Source organism: Natator depressus, chromosome 5 (assembly GCF_965152275.1).
Source record: "Natator depressus isolate rNatDep1 chromosome 5, rNatDep2.hap1, whole genome shotgun sequence".
NCBI lineage: Eukaryota > Metazoa > Chordata > Testudines > Cheloniidae > Natator > Natator depressus.
Window position 1 is genome coordinate 112098956 of NC_134238.1, and position 16825 is coordinate 112115780.

The 16825-nt window shown below is 39.8% G+C and overlaps 1 long non-coding RNA gene across 1 annotated transcript in view; it reads left to right on the forward strand.

Moving 5' to 3' along the window:
* Positions 1 to 16124, forward strand: part of LOC141987056 (uncharacterized) — a 95959-nt gene extending 79835 nt beyond the window's left edge. Inside the window, exons 6-7 of the long non-coding RNA XR_012639431.1 lie at positions 15620 to 15654; positions 16066 to 16124. This is a non-coding gene — a long non-coding RNA (uncharacterized LOC141987056). The remainder of the gene's footprint in view (positions 1 to 15619; positions 15655 to 16065) is intronic.
* The last annotated feature ends 701 nt before the right edge of the window (positions 16125 to 16825 follow it).

Consider the following 16825-nt stretch of genomic DNA (forward strand, 5'->3'; position numbering starts at 1 on the left):
AGTGAGCACTGTACACTTTGCATTCTGTATTGTAAGTGAAATCAATATATTTGAAAATGCAGAAAACATTCAAAACTATTTAAATGGTATCCTATTATTGTCTAACAGTGCAATTAATCGCATGATTAATCACGATTCTTTTTTTAAAATTGCCTAACAGCCCTATTTAGAACCTTTCATTGAATTCTTAGCATCATCCAAATGTACATATCAGGCTGATGACTAGCAACAAATAAACCATGGCATGAGCATAAAGAATGCTGGAGAACAAATGTAACTCTCTCTTGAAGGTGGGAGAGCGTCACAGTCTTAAGGCTCTTAAAAATCCGTAACATGACCTTGAAGTTAATTCTCAGTTTAATGGGCAGTCAATGTAATTGAATTAATAATGGCGTAAGTAAGCCGCATGAATCTAAACAGCCTAAAGTGTATGGACACAGGAAAGAGGGAGTCCAACAAGCAGGTGAATACTAAACAGTCCCTTCATTTCTTCTGCATTGTGCATTTCCAACCCTCCAGATCCCATATGAGTCTGTGATCAATTGTGTAGAGGCTGCCAATTAGATATAAAGCTTTACAAGTTCATTGTTGATAATGTCAGTGCCATGAAGAAAATTCAGGCCAGTTACAATGTGTGGTACAAAGCTATCTAAAATTGTAAGTGTGGGCGTTTCAAGCATGGGTCTTATCTCATTTGAAATTGAAATATGTTTGCAATGCTTGAATGTGGGAAGATTAATTATCACCTCTGTTTCAAAATAAGAAGCAGTAGAAACCCATCACAGGAAAAAGGGGAAGTGACATTGTCGACAGCTAACAAGAAAGGTTTTTTTTCAGCTGGAAAATAATGCAAAAAAAGAAACAAATGCATTCATTTCTCTAATCTGCAGCCATAGGAAAATGGTATTGGATAACAAACAACCCTCCAACACAATCCCAAGACCACATTTTTGTTAATTGACAAGTAGCAGCAAACTAGGATATTGAGCTCATTTTCATAAGCCTACTGATTTAACCGTGTTTCAAGCTTTCTACTTTCCTAAACTGATTCCAGCTCCTGATTCCTTCAAGCAGGTAAAATGGATGCCTGAAGGTATCATGATGCAAGTTAGAAGGTTAAAAAATGCACACTACAGTACGTTGCACTCTGATATATTTCAATAAAAGACCAGGAGGCAGCAAATGTTCCTGTGTACTGTTTGAATACAGCTGTCTTTCAAACTGTAGGTAAAAAGCTCCCTCTCATGCTCCAATGGTTGGGATCAGACCCCTTTGATATTTCATATCCAGGGTCACTTACAAATATGCTTCTCTATTTTTTTAAAGCAATCTGAAGACATCCATAGTTAGTATTACCCTAATTCAGTATCAAAGTTTCCTCATATGATTTCCAAAATGGCACTGAAAAGCATCCCTCTCTTGGTTTAGTTAATGGGGTTTGAAGATAGCAAGGTCGCTCCCTGCATCACATATTACAATAACGAGATGAAAGAGACTTACATTCAAGACCGTGGAAACAAGAAACCCATCTGTGTTTCTCTGTCTCATTTCTGGTTGATCAGTGACAATAAGGTACCATTTTAGAGGAAAGTCGACACAGTGATTAATCAGAGTGTAATTGAGCATGGGTGAGGCTTGTGTTAAAAAACTGTCATGATTTCAGCTGTAACAAAAAAAATTGATAAAAAAGCCCATGGGAAATCTGCACGCACACTTTCCCCATTTCATTTCACATAACCTTGCACACATGCATCCTTCCCTCCCCCACCCCCACCCCCGTTTGCTTTCCCTCCACCTCCACATTTTGTTGGAATACCCATTTTTGCACAAAAACGCTCACTTTTGCATGTTTACAATGTAAAAGTCACCTTTGCTTGGAAAAAGGGGCAGTTTTCAACCCAACTCATTTTTATGGGGATTTAGTGACATTTCCCACATAAATGGGCCAAGTTTTCAATACCTAGTAGCACATGAAGAACCTCGAGTTTCAAGTCATTTTTCATTTTATTATAAATATTTCACATACCTCTAGTCATGACTCAGATGAATCTATTACATTTGTCCTGTTCACCTTCCTTTTGTAACTTGGTATTTGGTATAAAAAAGAAAAGAAAAGTTAGTGAACTGACGTTGTGCATATGTACTGTCTTTTGAGTTTTCCTGACTTCCCTCTCAAGTTTTTTCAGAGCGACTATAAGCCCTACAGGGACAATTTAGTTTAGTCAAAGTCAAGCTGCCTTCTATCAGCCTCTTACATCTTAAAGAACAGTAATCATTCCTGAAACTGAACGAGTTTTCTGATATCTTGATATTGCTCATGTTGAATGAGGCAAACAAAGTCAGCTTGATTCTCTTAAATTCAGATTAATCTGTAGTGCATAAAGTAATAAAAACATTATTTTGACTATCAAACTGAGCAGATATGACAGCAGTCATCGGGGAAAACGTGTGTCATACACATACATAAACATGCCACAACAACAAGCTGCAATGTTTCATACCGAGTCTGCTTTCTTCGCAGGAACACTTTGCTGCAAAATTGCCTCTGGAGGGGGAAAAAAGTAATGGCTTGTATTGTCTAGAAAGAGGTAACATAAAAGTGGATTGTTTAGAAAAATAAACAGCAAAAAGAGGCTTTTACAATGAATCACCTGAATGAATGTTGCCAACCTGCCACCAAGGGCTGCATCATGAGTGGCTGTGTGCATGCAAAGCATGTTGTCAGCAATGCAAATTTAGGGGCATACAGCTAGGGCTGTGCAAAATCTACAGCTGGAACCCTGAGCCCACTTGAAATCAAGGTTCTAGCAAAACCTGTGGACAATCAGCTAAGGATCATGAATAACTAGACTTTGACTTATGCATTTTGTACCAGCTAAAATGCAAAAGAGTTATGGAGAGAGGCCCTAATCCTGCACTATTGAGGATTTGCACTTGGCAAATGACTTCAGTGGGTGCAGGGTCAAGGCTGGAGTCATTTTCGGTACCTACTGGCTTTTGGGTGAGTAAAGAGTAAGCATTAGCTGCCCCTCCCCCTACAGACATTTATTAGACTTTAGGGCAGTGGTGTTTACCTGGTGCTTGCACCAAATTTAACAGATAGGATAGTGGCCACCTAGGAGAGGTCCTGCCTGATCAGATGCTCCTATCATTGTTCCCCTGTCAACCAACACAATAAAGGTAAGTTTGGGAGGATTGGAGGACATAGTCCTGACCTTGATAGATGGGATGGTGTGCAGGTCACTGGGCAAGGAGTGTCACATTGGGCAAGAAATCCCCCCGCGGTGGGGATTTTTGACAGTTTGGGAACTATAGAACATTCATAAACTGAAGCCTTCTGACAGCTCACCCATGCACCACTTTAAAATGTTACCATGTGGATACTCTGGAGGCCCTAGTGACTGGGCACACAGCATATACTCACATTGCCTGGTGTGAGGAACATTCCAGGCGGATGATCTGTTCTGGAAACTAAAGTTACATTGAAGGAGAAAATCTTCTGGGATTTGCACACCAACATGAAAAAAATATTTGTGGGTGAAAATATCCTGTTTGTTCAGGGGCGCAAGAATGCAAAACATTTTTATTGCTTGCCACCAATTAAGTTTTGCAAAGATTAAGTGCCAGACTTGTAGGCAGTAAACTAACCACCCCACCCCAAATTCACTTCTTTTGCCCAAATCTGGAGATAATACAATCATTTACCAGGGCAACTGCATGCTACATGTGCTACAATTCTACTTATGTTGGTGTGGAATTAAGGATTGGCCTTCCGCCTTAAAATCTTCATACTTCCAGCTAAACTAATGCTTATGAGGTGGAGGACTCATGTGTATGGGTGCGTGTACCTGACTCACTAGATTAAGATTAAGCTATGCAGGCCACTTCAATACACCTTCATGTCACGTCACATCATCATGAATTGTAATTAGTATATTTTACAGAGAAACTATTTGAGGCTCTGATCCTGCACTAGGCTCCATTTGCATGGAGCCCTGCAGCTGTAGGTAACCCTGTTGATATCAACAAGACTTTGTATGAGCTGAGGGGTCCATGCTAGTAGAACCCCTGATGCAGGAATGGGACATCAGGGACTTTTTAAAACACTTTACTGATACTATTTTTCATGTCTACCAGAAATAGAAACAAAAGGCTTACACGACTAGGAGGTAGGTTTTCACAGCTCTTTTCCAGTGGTATAAAGCACCTGGTTCTAGCCCTGATGGTTTAGGAGATATTGAATCTTAAACTGTTACTGACCCAGGTCCAGATTGAACAATGCCCATTCTGTACCTCAGACCAGTGTAATTTTCGCAGGGAAATTTCACTCTAGGGGACAAAAAGAAGAACATTATCATGGTTGGATTTTTGTTTGTTTTAATTATCACTGTTTGACAGTGGTTCAGAGGTTTGGAATGTTAGCAGATGGATTGTAGAATGCAGGTAAAGCAGTCAAAGATGCATGCTAAATGCATTCATCACGTGGTTCTACAACATATCACATGGATGTCACTATCACATGTATGATGACAGCAATAGACATAGATAAAGTGAGAGAGAACATGGCATTTTCAGGAGATTGAACTAGACCATAGGTTCCCACTCTGAGGATCATGATTATTGTTCTTTCCCCATCCTGCTAAATAGGAATGGGTTCCTGTCTAGACCCTGGATATACTGGAGGGGGGGGGGGAGGCATCATATGGAAAAAAGATTGAGTACCAATGAACTAGGCATTCAGAGCACTCTTCTCTAATGAGTAGGCTCCTATTGAAGTAAGGCTCTTGGAGATTATGTGAGGGGGTTGGATGCAAATTTTCAGTTTTTTTTTAATAGAGTAGCTGTAAAAGCAAAAAAAAAAAAAAAGAGCAGTCCCTCTAATTTTTATTTATAAAATATTTAATTTGTCTAAATACTTCTCTGACAGACTTTAATGGTTTTAAAGAACTTATGATCTAATGAAAACAATACATATGTAATAACATTTTAAAAGCCTTGCTACTTACCTAGTAGACCATACCAAAATCTTTAATGCTGTCGTAGTTGAATTTGTGAATGTAGATAATTTTTAAACATGCATTGTGTGTCACATGGAATAAATCTAAAGGAACCATTATACTTTGTCCTGTGAATCCGCATTTATCTCCTCCAAATCAAGTACACAGTATTGTGTCACTACTTGCTTTAGGGCCATACAGTGTTCTCTACTCATTTTACACATGGGACCTCATTCGCTAAAGCTGGTACAGAAAGGTCTACACTGAATTGCTCCTCCTTGCACCAGCAAGGTCCCCTGCATCCCTAGAAGGGCAGGTAGCATTTCCATTGCCAGTGACAGCCTCCCATAGGTTTTATGTTGAAGGGCCTTTCTCTCTCCATGGGGGGATCCATAAGATTTGAAACACCATCAGTTGTGGTGCACCTCAGATCAGGGAGAATCCTTAAGTGCTTGGAAAGCATCTATCACATACTAGGCACCAACATAAAGAAACAGTGATAATCAGCCAATATACTCCTCACCTACATTTCCTTTCCGGACAATGCCACTCAATCTTTTGATTGCCTTGTTCTGCTGCAGCCTGATGCCTCAGGGGAAAAGAGGTTGCATCCATTTTAGAGGGCTGGGAAACCATTTTATCAGCTTATTATTATGGGTTAATGAATGGTTTACTTGCAGTTGTTCAGAAGACAAAGAAACAAGGTGTTGGGTTTTTTTAAGGTAGTGACGTATGTACATTAACAGAAAATTAACAACAGCCAACCAAAATGGTAAGCCATCCCCTCACACTTTCCCATTAAAAGAACACCAAGTGATAAGAAGGCACATTGCTACAGAGGGTGTTCCTGGAGGAGGTGGTGCAGGAGTAGCAGCAGCTATAGCATTTGACTTGGAAGGGTACAGAGGGATATGGATCATACCCACATTTCTCAGCAATCCCAGTTTAAAAAAAAAAGGGAGGAGGATGGGAAGATTTAGAAGAAAGGCAAAAGCAGTGTTGCGTCATTTCTCCACCATTTCCCCATTTTATTCACTGAATAACCATGAACATCCTGGCACAGGTCTGGGCCCTTAGATTGCAGATGTATTAAGTGAAATCCTGGCCCCGCTGAAATCAATGAGAATTTTGACATTGTCTTTTGTGGGGTCAGGATTTCACCCAGTGTGTTCAGTACAGAGGATCTGAAAGAATTTTTTTTTTAAGTAAGCTTTGTTCACTTTTAAAGCTGAGTTAACAGAATGGCTAGTCCCCTTTCCGCCCCCTCCCCAACCCCCCACACCTTCCCAAAGGTGACTCCTCCAGACACTCTTTCTTCAGCGTACCATTTGGTTGAGCAAAATTCTTCTGATGTGTCCTCTGTTGGAAAAGGAGGGGAAAGCCCTCCAATAAGGATAAAATAGAAAAAGCCAACCCCCACCTGGATGTGAGTCCACACTCACATTTTTTGCTAAACCCTATGATGTGCAAAGAGTCTAAGGATGCTAAAATGATCCATACCCACTGACAGAATCAATTTCTGGGCATATTTTTCACCAAAAGAACTATAAAGTGACCAAGTAGACGGGCTGGAAAACTTACTGGGTTTGCTGATGGGATATAAAATCTTTCATTTCCAATATAAGTCAAATTGAACTGAGATGGTAATGACAAAAAGCTGTCACTGGTCAATGGCTGGATGGTATGCTCTATGAAATGAGTTTGGTGGTCCAGTTGCCACTCACTAAATGATCACATCAAAGCAATCACGCCCTCTATTGGCACCCATGGTAGAGGTATCAATAGCAAGGCCAGGGACTGAACAGGCATAGGGCATGGTCATAGTTGTGAGGTACAGTGTGGAGGGAGTAGGCACTATTTGTTGTAGTACCCATTGTACAATGGAACATAGGTTTTCACTTTCCAGGGATGTCAACCTAGCTCTCTTCAGGGGCATCAAATTCACTTAAAATATTAAATTTGCTTTTAAAAAAATAACTAAATAGATCTGTAAAATAAAAACACCACCAGCTTTTGTTTTTGCTTCACATTTCACCTCAGAGCACATTTATTTTGCAGATGAAAATAAGGGCTTACAATACAGTGGAAACATTGTCAGAACCTTAATTATTGTTTTGAATAAACAAGGGATTTTAACAAAGCTAGTGGCTTCGGAAGCAAATCTGCACAACCCAACAAATATCCATTGCATTACAGTTTATAAAACACAGCTACAGAACACCATTTAAGGTAACAGAGATCTCCATAAATACCCAGGAAAACCATGGTTTTGCAAAGATTTTTTTATCACACAGACTTTAAAAATTGGCACTGTGAAACAAATGTACATTCTTATCAGCATCATGCATTACAGGGGTTATGCATGCAGCCCTCATCTGTTCTGAGGCAAGTCACATTGTGGTTGTTTGCAACTTTAACCCAACTGCTACTTCAGCAAATGCTCCTGGAGGGACATCTTGGAAACTGGAATGGAATGAATAATCTGACTGGAGAAATAATCCACTGCCTGGAGCAATTCAAATAAAACTTCCTTCAGATGTCATTTACATTGCTGCAGACTCCTAAAAGATAAAAGCCTGACCTATTTTTTTGTTTTAAAATTTGCTTTGCTTTTTTTTTAAACTTTTTTTATTGGTAATTGCTGCATAGCCAATTTTCTCTCCATTGTTTTGTTCATTATTGTCATATGTTAATGCTGTGCTTTCACCTCCTTAACTCCATTTCCTTAAAGGAGTGTGACAGAACCTGCTGAGAGTCTGAAACTGAAACAGCCAGAAGCTCCCCAGTACTCAAACTTGCCAGAGACAGCAGGGTGCAATGGTTAAACATCACAAGATGAATGCAAGTTTTCCTCTAGCTGGGGCAAACACCTTCTCCATCACTAATGCAAGCCAATAGCATATACATGTATTTTCATCACTTACTTCATCACATGCTGAGCTGTGAACTCTCTGAAAGTAAAAGGCCATTCTCTAATTTCGCAAATCAGATGTGCATTGAACTACAAGCTGATGTACACAATATGTGCAGCTATAATAATGCATATCTGGTGTTGTACACACATGGTACATACTGTTCCAGCTACACAAAATATTTATGTGGTAGGAAATGTACAGTAGCATTCAACCGATTGTGTTGATCAAATTTCTGCATAGGCATTTCACCTCCTTGGACTAATTCACCCTTTGAGTTATTTCCTTTTATCACCTGGTCCTCATTGCTCCTCTTTTCTCTTTCCAAGTCTTTTACGTGCAGTCCATATGCAGCGCTGAGAAGTTATTGAATTGAAAATGTTTTCATGCAAATAATATTAACGATAGTTTTTAAATTCCAGTAAATCAGTTCTTTCTGAAGAAGCTCCTGTTTTACATAAGCAATGAAACTGGCCACATTAGCCAGCTGAATGCCAGAAAGGGAAAAGGCCCTTAAAGAAAATACATTTTCCTCTTGCCTATAGGTTCAGTTAGAAAGCAGTGCTTATCTGCCCTATAAATGATGATTTTGTGTAATCTCACCTATGGGAAAAGGGCTTAATTGATTATTCTGAGGAAAGTGGCAGGAAACTCAGCCCTTCAGATGGTTCATTCTGTTATCTTGGTTTGTTGAACTGTATATTTGACATGGCAGTGAATTATATTTAGTACTTCACAGTTTTTGCAGAAGAATTTGTGCAAGCTTTTGGCACAGGTAGGCACTCAGGTAATGTACAGTTAAATTGTAGGAGCAAAACTAGAGGAATGGTTGCTGTATGCATTAAGAACGTTTGCAATGACATTGAATATCTTCTCTGCTTCTCTTCCCATTCACTTCTCACTGCTGCCATATACAGAAAATCAATGTTCTTTTATTGTATATGATTTAGAAGTTATGACACAATGGGCCTGATTACTCCACTGTCAAAGAGGGGGAACAATCTGCAAACACTTACACTGCCACGCCCCCACCTTCCCTCTGCACGCTGTCTCTGTAGCAACTTCAGCACCCCTGGGGGAATTCCTCATCAAGAGTGGTCAGAAAATGTTTGAACCACCTTCCTCAACCAGGCATCTCACTACCAGGGCTGCCCTTTACATAATATAATTCTATAGAAGCCCAGCCAGCAGAGCAATGCATTACATTGTCATATCCCTTTGCTTCCCGCTGGCGCAGCAGAGCCCAGTTTTGGGGATGTGCTGGACAGCTGCATGCCCACCCTGTACAGAACAGGGATTGTGGGTTTATACACAGCAGCACCTTTTCCTTGGGTGGACTCTGCTGCGCTGGGCATCGCACCCTCAGTTACACTGACAGAAGCTGGCATAATCTGGGACTCTCATTATTTGCTATTGTGCATGCTTCATTCTCCTTTTATTTACACCAAAGTAACTCTCTTAACTTGAATGATTTACACCACTGCAACTGAGAAAAGAATGAGTCTCTGTGTTTCTACCTCGTTACTATGGCGATGGTGCATTAGAAATGCAGACCGGCAACAATATAGAAATACATAGAGGGTAAAAAAAATCCCTCTTACACACTTTTACTAGCTTCACTGTCCCATAACAGGATTTGTATTGACAAATTTCCTTCTGCTCACTAAGCAGCAGCTGGAAAGGATTTTAAAATCCCAGTTTAGAGCATTTCCTTGCTTAGCTGGTGCAAAACAATTCAAATGTAGCTCTCATCAATATCTGATTTCCTATGACTAACTCCCATTTGTGCTTTTGAAAATCTCCACCTAAATAAATACCTGACTCACCCATAAATCAGTGTATAACTTCATGTCCAGAGCTCAAGGTAGTTTTGTCTTTCTCTAAATATTGTATCATTAAGAAGGAGAACAACGTGAGAGAGACAATAATATTATATAGAGGGGGAATTGAGGAAAAGTCATTTGTTAAATACAAATAACGGTAAACCTCAAGAGAACAAATAACCCAGTAAAAACACAAGGTAGCTAATAGGAAGGAAGGGCAATCATGGTTTGGATAGAATAAGAACCTTCCATCCCTCCTGAACCATCATCCAAAACATAAATCGATCCATTTCTGAGGATCAAAAAAGTTCATTTAATAACTTCCCCACCTACTTCCTGTCATTATTTTTCATTCCTCTGTTCTGGATGGGAATGGACACAGAACTGTTAAAAGATCAGGAGAGAAGCTGCTCTTATGTATTCCCAGCTCAACCATTCCGAGAGCCACTGGAACTCTCACAAGATTGCAGAACTCTTTCCTTCTCCCAGCTGGCAAAACCAAGGTAATAAGCCTCCAGTTTAGGTGCTTATCAGTGCCAAACCCATGGATGAAACTCTGGAATAGATTAAAAGCATTCAACAAATGATACCTCTCATGAGATTTTTTGTGTGATTTTTAGTCATTAAGTTAGCCTCTCTCCACTCCTGGGAGATGGGAAAGTTTAGTAGCTCTATTTTAGGCTATGCACAAACAACATGCCATATAAGAAAGGAGGTTACAAGGGCTGAAGAATACAATGTAGTATTTATTATTTGTTATACATTGTTTATGTAGGCCCTGATTCAGCAAAGCACTTACATGCTTAACACTGAGCACTTAAATCCTATTCAATAAGGAAGTACTCATGTGCTTAACTTTAAGCACATGCTTAAATGCTTTGACAAATTGGAGCCACAGTAGCCTAAAGTATTTTAGACACTTAAACATACACAAAATAATACAGGTCTCTGCTCCAAAGACCTGACAATCTAAATTGACAATATATAGACTAAATGAGCGAGATCCTGTTGTGATCCATGACAATACCTATTTATTTGTACCATTTTCCTTACTTATTCTCTGTGTGAAAGGCTATGCATTTGAAAATTATATGAAGTGGTAATTATTAAGGCCAACATCCATTTCTGGTAATGTTCTGCATGTTTGTAATAAAACCTGAAACCATGCACAAATCTCCTAAATTTAGAGGCTTAGTACAAACCCGAGAAACTTAGCTGGAGTTGTCAAAAGGGATGTCAAACTTTCATACACCTCAGGCCACTTAAGAGCAAACCAGAGGCAATTATGTATTTGACAGAAAAACAGGTGAAAGTCAGAATCAACTGAGCAAACATATTAAAATTAAATTCAGGAGTTGCAAAATGATCTGAGCTGAGGCTTTAGAATGTGTTTGTATGGACTCCTGCAAAATGAAACTGCCAAGTTAAATTTGTAAGGATACCATATTTATGGGCTTTGGAGAAAAGCCTAGATATACGTAGAAGCATGCTCTTTGCACTCATCAGTAGTGCCCTCAGATTTATAGGCCTATGTTTTAGAATGTATCTTAGCGACTTCACTGCCTCACAGGTGTGCATGGCTTCATTTGAGAAGGGTGTGTTTTGGTATCCAAATGCATAACGGACAATGGAACGGAGCCCTGGCTTTCTACCCTGCAGAGCCCAGGGATCATTGTAACCGTTCTACTTATTTAGGCTGAGATTTTCAAAGTAATCTTGAAAATTTACAAACCCACATTCTATTGAGATGAATGGAGGATGTGTGTCCAAGCCCACTAGATTGCTTTGAAAATTTCCGTCTTACAGGTTAATGAAGACAAAACATTATTAATTCTGCCTAACAACATTTAGATGATGAAAAGCTCTTTTTCTCTGCAATGCTCAGATACCTCAGTGACAGACTTCAACATAAGATGATGGATGGACAGACAACTGTGCTTAGAAAGTAACATTTACTAAAATTAGCATTTCTGAGCCTTCTGCTGGCAGCTAATCATTCTTGCTAAAACTGGACTTTGAGGCTGGGAACTGATACCCAATATCAAAGATGCAAACCAGTTTCCATCTTGCTTAAATAGAATTTTAGAACGTTAAGTCCATTCCTCTGCCCACAGAAGATTGTTCCATATGAACATTTCAACAGCTTCATCTGGACTAAGTATGAATAACTCCAGTGATGCAGTTTCTGCCCACCCACCTTAGAGACTATTCCATATTCTAATTGACCACATTGTTGAGACATTTTGCCTGGTGTCCAAACTCCCTTTTCCTGAGTTTCATCCCATTACTTCTAGTTATTCCTCCCCAAACTGCTCTAAACAATTCTTCCTCCTATTTTAGTATGCAGAAAAAGAACGTTACTGTTCTAACATTAAACATTTTGTTTAAATATTAAACAGTAATGTTCTTCTTTTCATGGTTAAGCCAGTTATAAGGCAGGGTTTAAATTGGTTTACAAATATCTGACATTGAGCTCCTGTACAATTGGTGTCACAAATGATGCCATCCCTCCTCCCCCTCCCCCTCCCCCACTCCCCAGCAGCATGAATGCCATGCTGAAACTTTCACACAGGGATGTTTCTTTATTGACAGGACTGAGGTTGTGCTAGAGTCAAAGTGAAATTTTTACAGTGCTGCCTTAGAACTTTCAGAAGCTTTGTTATTTAAATATTTATTTATTAAGAAAATGACATGACGTGCATCTTTCTAATCATAATCAGTCACCTGGTGATTATTTTAGAGAGATGAGATTCTGAAATGTTAGAATATGAATATAAGTATGCTATTAAAATTTTCATGCAGACTGTGAGAATACCCACTGAGAGCATTTCCTCATTTCACAGTTTCTGAAAAATAATCCTAAATGTTTAAATATGGGTTAAATACAGAAACTTCAGTCTTAACCTTTGAAGATTTTAGGAAGAAAGGCTAGATTTGAATCCCCAGATCCAGCCCTCTGATTTAAATCTGGATCTAAACACAGAAGGAAGGAGACAACTTTCTTGTTCTTTTTCAGATGTGGTAAAAATCTTTCAAGAACCATTGTTTTTACAGTAGAACCTCAGAGTTATGAATACATTGGGAATGGAGGCTATTTGTAACTCTGAAATGTTCATAACTCTGAACAAAACGTTACGGTTGTTCTTTCAAAAGTTTACAACTGAACATTGACTTAATACCGCTTTGAAACTTTACTATGCATAAGAAAAATGCTGCCTGATTGCGTACTTTCGGTTCCAAATGAGGGGTGTGGTTGACTGGACAGTTTTAACTCTGGTGTTCATGACTCTGAGGTTTTACTTTATAAGATTTCTACTGTGCTTGATCAAAATCTCAAGATTTCAGCTCCTTCTAATATGAACCCAAAATTTTGCTCTGATTAAGTCACAAACCCAAACCTAGCCTAAAACTAATCTAGATTTAAATATGGCTTCTTCAAGGACTCGATTCAACTCAGTGTAAAAACTCCCATTGACTTGAATGATGCAACATCAAACTCCAGGAGATCTGACCAAATACTAGCAGGGAAAGGAGGGGGCTCGCAAATATTTCTCAAATACTGGGGCTTTGGTTCTATACCATCATATTTAAGCTCTTTAGTATTTGAGAATTTATGAAGCTTTGAAACTGGTCTGCAGGACCTGGTCAAGTACACACATTCAGCTTTAAATAAGTGTGTTTGATAGAGAATACACGGATTTAACATTAAAGCTTGTTAAATGTAACTACTGACATAGCTGGCAATTTCTGAAGCTCAGATACCACTATCAGACACTTTACAAAGAATCCATAATCTGCCATTTCTTCGTTGGTGATTTGTGTCAAAAATTCTCACACACTCTTTTTCACTATTTGTGAATCTAATGGTTTGCAAAAACTTCACAATAGAGTGTAAGCTCTTTGGGGCAGAGACCGTCTTTGTGTTCTGTATTTCTACAGCACTTAGCACAATGGGCTCCTCGTTCAGCCCCCAACCCAGGTGTGTTTTTGTGTGTGTGTGTTTGTTTTGGGTTTTTTTGTGCTGAGGAGCTGAGTTGGTTGAACAGGATTTGCAGAATACAAAATTCAGTGAATTCTGGCTCGTTTACTACTATTCTTTCTTTATTTGTATCCTGGGAGCCCCACTCATGAACAAGGAGCCCATTGTGCTAAGTGCTGTAGAAACACAGAACAAATACTTCATTAAGCCCTATAACACCCTGGTGAGTTAGAGAAGTGTCTTCACTCTTTTATAAAGGGGGCATCGGAGTCCGAGCAAGATTTGTGACTTGGTCTGAGTTAATGAGAGCTGAGAATAGAAACTTGGAGTCCATTCTATTCCTCTAGCCACCAAACTACAGTGCCTCACATATGAACAATAAATTTTATTTAAAAACATAGAATATTCGCCAGTATATTGGAGCACAATACATTTTTATCCCAACTTTCTATCACAATTGACCTGGACTGGATTAGAACTATCATTTAAAGGAAAAATGGCTCAATACCCTACTACCATGAAGTATGATTAGTGAGGTAATGGGTGCCCAATCTGGGTTCCCCACATACAGAAATCCAGCAGTTTTACCTAATTTGTCTTCATACAAAAGCACATTTGGAGAAAAAGGCTGGGATTTTTAATACTTGAAATGGCCCCTGCCACATAGCAGTACCCTTTAAAACTATGGTCCAGCCATTTTGTTAACTCCATGGCCCACAAACACTCCCCCTCATGGTGGTTGCCTCTTGCATTATCTTCTGCATCCAGCACTGCTCATCCATATAACCCCTCTACCACCCGAATCCGGCCAGAGTTTCAGTATAGCAACCACTCACTCCCACTGCACCTCTGTCAGCATCACCACTGTATACCCCTTGCCCTCCTTCCTCCATTGCAGTGGCCATCAATTACCATAGCACCACTCTCCACACTAGCTCCTTTCCTTTCTCCTTCCCTGTATCCATATCTCAGACTCCGTATCCTTGATGGATACTAAAGCATAATACTGGATACTTGATGATTTCCAATGTTGGAAATCATTACTTCCTTGTTTATTATTGCAGAGAATGGGAGTTTAGTCCTAAGCTACTTCAAGTACCACATATCTTTTGAAAGACCTACCAAAGCAGCTTCAGTCTTCCACAACAGTCAGACTGAGGGAGTACAGATATCAGTGGAGGAGGACAGGAAATCTTTACAGACTTCTCTACAGACAGCCCTAGGTGCTGGAACACCTCCAAAAGAAAGTTAACAACAGTCCTATGCTTACCTTCTTCACAACCTGCTGAGAGTCACATCTTTATAGCAAGTTTCAGAGTAGCAGCCGTGTTAGTCTGTATTTGCAAAAAGAATAGGAGTACTTGTGGCACCTTAGAGACTAACAAATTTATTTGAGCATAAGCTTTTGTGAGCTACAGCTCATTTCATCGGATGCATAGCAAAACATTCCCCAAAGTACCCAAAGAGAATAAATACAAATTTAAAAAAAAAAGGGGGGGGGAGCGTATACCTAATGGATCAGATCCAAAGATCATTGAAGTCAGCAGAGAGCCTCCCATTGATTTCAATAGGATACTTCATATTAGGAGTTAATTAAGGAATTAATTTCCCCCTGGGCAGTTATCACTGGCTTTTATAGCCTTTAAGCAGCCACTAGGTATTATGATGATAGGCACGTTAGAAGTGTGGACAGAGATTTATTATTTGTTTAGTGCCAAAAAAGTGCTCAGTGCTGTACAACAAAGAAATCCCAAAACAGTGTGTGCCCAGATGCGTTACTACCAATGAGACGTGTTTTCTTTAGTATAACCCTTCGGCAATAAAACACAGTAAGTGTCTGTGCCTACAAAAGCAGAATCTGATTTACTTGTTTGTATTTACAGTTTTTGCTAATCTTTGTTACAACAGGTTCCTGACCACTTTTGTTCTCTTGGCCAGATAAGGTTAGTTTTTGTTGTTGTTGTTTAGTTGTTGTTGTTGGGGTTTTTTTGGGGGGGGGAATGGTGGGTTGACTGCAGGATACTGTCGCTCAGCAATTTGTCTTCAGTAATCAATGACCTTTTGCTACATTGAATCTCTGCCAGCTATTGTGTAACATTCTGTGTGAGTTCTTGGGGTGAGGGGTGCAGAGCTGAAACAGAGTCGGATTAACACTCCTGCTCTGCGGTAGTTTGACCTGTCCCTAGCATTTCCTGGGGGAAAAGGAAAGCCACAGATGCTGCTCTATGAGACTGTGTGAACTCTGGTTCCACGAAAGAAAATTTCATTGAATTTTGCTGGAACGAAGTTAAAACAAAATTAGACTGTGGAGTGCTCATTAATAGATGGTCTAAATGTGATTTTTTTTTATGTAGTGACAGCAACGCCATCAACAGGAAGATCCAAATGCCTGATTAATATTGGAGTCTTTATGCAGTATGAGTCACATATTTTCACCTTATGTGCTTCCTACTGTTTTCTTGCTGCGCTCTAGTGTCCTGCTGAAATGTCACTGGATCCTTACAAAGAGACATCTCTTTGATCAATCATCTTCTAACCATCAAAGACATGCTAGAAATTTTATGGGAGATGGATACATGCTGAAATAAACCTGATTACTTATTCTGAAAAAAACCACTACGGTGTGTCACAGTTCTGGGCAACTGCACCTGTATTCCCCCTCCTTGGTCCATTGAGGGAAGAGATTAAATTTTCAGAAACCATTTCATAGAATCATAGAAGATTAGGGTTGGAAGAGACCTCAGGAGGTCATCTAGTCCAACCCCCTGCTCAAAGCAGGACCAACCGCAACTAAATCATCCCAGCCAGGGCTTTGTCAAGTTGGGCCTTAAAAACCTCTAAGGATGGGGATTCCACCACCTCCCTAGGTAACCCATTCCAGTGTTATTTCCTGGAGCTCCCCATGACACACACACACCCATTCGGGGGTCTGGGCTTTAGCTGTGGGGCTCGGGGTCTTGGGGCTTTAGCACCCTGGGGAGGCACTGGGACTTGGGGCTTCTTCCCTGTGAGGAGGCACCAGGGCTCCTGCGGGTTTGAAACTATTTACTGGAGCTCTGCTCTGGATGGCTCCAGCTGAATTTAAGCCTGGCTCAAGGGCACACATTCTAGACT